This window comes from Neophocaena asiaeorientalis, unplaced genomic scaffold (genome assembly GCF_003031525.2).
Source record: "Neophocaena asiaeorientalis asiaeorientalis breed wild unplaced genomic scaffold, Neophocaena_asiaeorientalis_V1.1 scaffold280, whole genome shotgun sequence".
In the NCBI taxonomy this organism is placed as follows: Eukaryota; Metazoa; Chordata; class Mammalia; order Artiodactyla; family Phocoenidae; genus Neophocaena; species Neophocaena asiaeorientalis.
In genome coordinates, this window is record NW_020185321.1 from 4551274 (window position 1) to 4554926 (window position 3653).

Consider the following 3653-nt stretch of genomic DNA (forward strand, 5'->3'; position numbering starts at 1 on the left):
TGCCTTTGACATAATGCAGTTGTGCCAGAGAGAAATGCCATCAATGGGGGAAGCCATTGGAGAATGACACAAGGTTAGGACAAGTCCATAGGACTATAAGGTGCAGACAGTAAGTGCTCTGGTGTGTCAGAGAAGGGGAAAATAAGATAAAAATTCCAATAATAATGGCGGCAGCAGTTGAGCCTCACTGTGTATCAGCACCATGCCAAGGGCTTCATATGGTCTGTTAAAGTGTCTAAGTCCCAGGTCTGGACCCAGATTCCTAGGTTTCAGTCCATCCTTTAGAAACAAAAATTTGCCAGGTACATGACCTTGGGGAAAGCACTTCATTTTTTTTTTAACCCTCTTAACAAAAATTATTTTAAATTAATTTTTATTGTAGTTGCTTTACAATGTTGTGTTAGTTTCTACTGTACAGCAAAATGAATCAGCTATACATATACATATATCCCTTTCTTTTTTGATTTCCTTCCCATTTAGGTCACCACAGTGCATTAAGTAGAGTTGCCTGTGCTCTACAGTAGGTTCTTATTAGTTATCTATTTTATACATAGTATCAATAGTGTATATGTGTCAATCCCAATTTCCCAACTCCTCCCACCCTCCCTCCCACCTTGGTATCCATACATTTGTTCTCTATGTCTGTGTCTCTATTTCTGCCTTGCAAATAAGATCATCCATACCAATTTTCTTTTTTTTTTTTTTCAGTACACAGGCCTACCATTCCTCTGTTGATGGACATTTAGGTTGCTTCCATGTCCTGGATATTGTAAATAGTGCTGCTATGAACATTGGGGTGCAAGTGTCTTTTTGAATTATGGTTTTCTCTGGGTATATGCCCAGCAGTGGTATTGTTGGGTCATATGGTAGTTCTATTTTTAGTTTTTTAAGGAACCTCCAAACTGTTTTTCATAGTGGCTGTATCAATTTACATTCCCACCAACAGTGCAAGAGTGTTCCCTTTTCTCCACACCCTCTCCAGCATTTCCTATTTGTAGATTTTTGGATGATGGCCATTCTGATTGGTATGAGGTAATACCTCAGGGAAGTCTTTATTTGAGTCTAATAATTAGTGATGTTGAGCATCTTTTCATGTGTTTGTTGGCTGTCTGTATGTCTTCTTTGGAGAAATATCTATTTAGGTCTTCTACCCATTTTTTGATTGGGTTGTTTGATTTTTTGATACTGAGCTGATGAGCTGCTTGTATATTCTGGAGATTAATCCTTTGTCAGTTGCTTCATTTGCAAATATTTTCTCTCATTCTGAGGGTTGTCTTTTCCTCTTGTTTATGGTTTCCTTTGCTGTGCAAAAGTTTTAAGTTTAATTAGGCCCCAATTGTTTATTTTTGTTTTTATTTTCATTACTTTAGGAGGTGGGTCAAAAAAGATCTTGCTGCAATTTATGTCAAAGAGTGTTCTGCCTATGTTTTCCTCTAAGAGTTTTATAGTGTCTGGCCTCACATTTAGGTCTTTAATCCATTTTGAGTTTATTTTTGTGTATGGTGTTAGGAAGTGTTCTAATTTTATTCTTTTACATGTAGTTGTCCAGTTTTCCCAGCATCATTCATTGAGGAGGCTGTCTTTTCTCCACTGTATATTTTTGCCTCCTTTGTCATAGATTAGGTGATCATAGGTGCATGGGTTTGTCTCTGGGCTTTCTATCCTGTTCCATTGATCTATATTTCTGTTTTTGTGCCAGTATCATAGTGTCTTGATTACTGTAGCTTTGTAGTATAGTCTGAAGTTGGGGAGCCTGATTCCTCCAGCTCCGTTTTCCTTTCTCAAGATTGCTTTGGCTATTCGGTGTCTTTTGTGTTTCCATACAAATTGTAAAAACTTTTGTTTTAGTTCTGTGAAAAATGCCATTGGTAATTTAATAGGGGTTGCATTGAATCTGTAGATTGCTTTGGGTAATATAGTCATTTTCACAATATTGATTCTTCCAATCCAGGGACATGGTATATCTCTCCACCTGTTTGTGTCATCTTTGATTTCTTTCATCAGTATCTTATAGTTTTCTGTGTACAGGTCTTTTGCCTCCTTAGGTAGGTTTATTCCTAGGTATTTTATTCTTTTTGTTGCAGTGGTAAATAGGATTGTTTCCTTAATTTCTCTTTCTGATCTCTCGTTGTTAATGTATAGGAATGCAAGAGATTTCTATGTATTAATTTTGTATCCTATGACTTTACTAAATTCATTTATTAGCTCTAGTAGTTTTCTGGTGGCATCTTTATAATTTTCTATGTATAATGTCATGTCATCTGCAAACAGTGACAGTTTTACTTCTTCTTTTCCAATTTGGACTCTTTTATTTCTTTTTCTTCTCTGATTGCCATGGTTAGGACTTCCAAAACTATGTTGAATAATAGTGGCGAGAGTGGACACCCTTGTCTTATTCCTGATCTTAGAGGAAATGCTTTCAGTTTTTCACCATTGAGAATAATGTTTACTGTGGGTTTGTCATATATGGTCTTTATTACGTTGAGGTAGGTTCCCTCTATGCCCACTTTCTGGAGAGTTTTTTTTTATCATAAATGGGTGTTGAATTTTGTTGAAAGCTTTTTCTGCATCTATTGAGATGATCATGTTTTTTCTCCTTCAATTTGTTAATATGGTGTGTCACATTGATTGATTTGCATGTACTGAAGAATCCTTACATCCCTGGGATAAATCCCATTTGATCATGGTGTATGATCCTTTTAATGTGCTGTTGGATTTGGTTTGCTAGTATTTTATGTCTATGTTCATCAGTGATATTGGCTTGTAACTTTCTTTTTTTGTGTGATATCTTTGTCTGGTTTTGGTATCAGGGTGATGATGACCCTGTAAAATGAGTTTGGGAGTATTCCACCCTCAAGCACTTCATTTCTTTGAGCCTCAACTTCCCCATAGATATAGTAATAGTTACCACATCACTAGGTTGTTCTGAGAATTAAAGAAAAAATGTTGCAAAAGCAAACACTGGAGTGAACGGCTTATGTAAGGACTGAGTGTGTGTGTGTGTGTGTGTGTGTGTGTGTATATGTGTGTGTGTGTGTGTGTGTGTGTGTAAGAGTTTGGAAGTTTCTTTCTTCTTTTTTTGTAATTACTAGTAATTATATTTCTTAGAACCATATCAGATTTACAGAAAAAGTCAGCAGATAATAGAGAATTCCCATATTTACCACTTCCCTCCCCAGTTTCTCCTATTATTAACATCTTACATTAGTATGGTATATTTGTTACAATTAATGAACCATTATTGATATATTATTATTAACTGAAGTCCATAGTTCATTCTGACTACCTTAGTATTTATCTAATGTCATTTTTCTGTTCTAGAACCCCATCCAAGATACCACACTGCATTAGCTATGCCTCCTTAGGCTCTTCTTGGCTGTGACGGTTTCTCAGACTTTGCTTGTTTTTGATGATCTTGGCAGTCTTGGTCAGGTATATTGTAGGATGCCCCTCTATTGGAACTTAACTGTTGTTTTTTTTTCATGATTGTGGGACTTTTCTAATGGGCCTATCGTTGTGGGGGAGGAAGATCACAGATGTAGAATGCCATTTTTACCACATCATAGGAAGAGTACATACTATCAACATGATTTATGGCTGCCTATTGATGTTTACTTTGATTACTTGGCTGAAGTAGTTTTCATCAGGGTTCA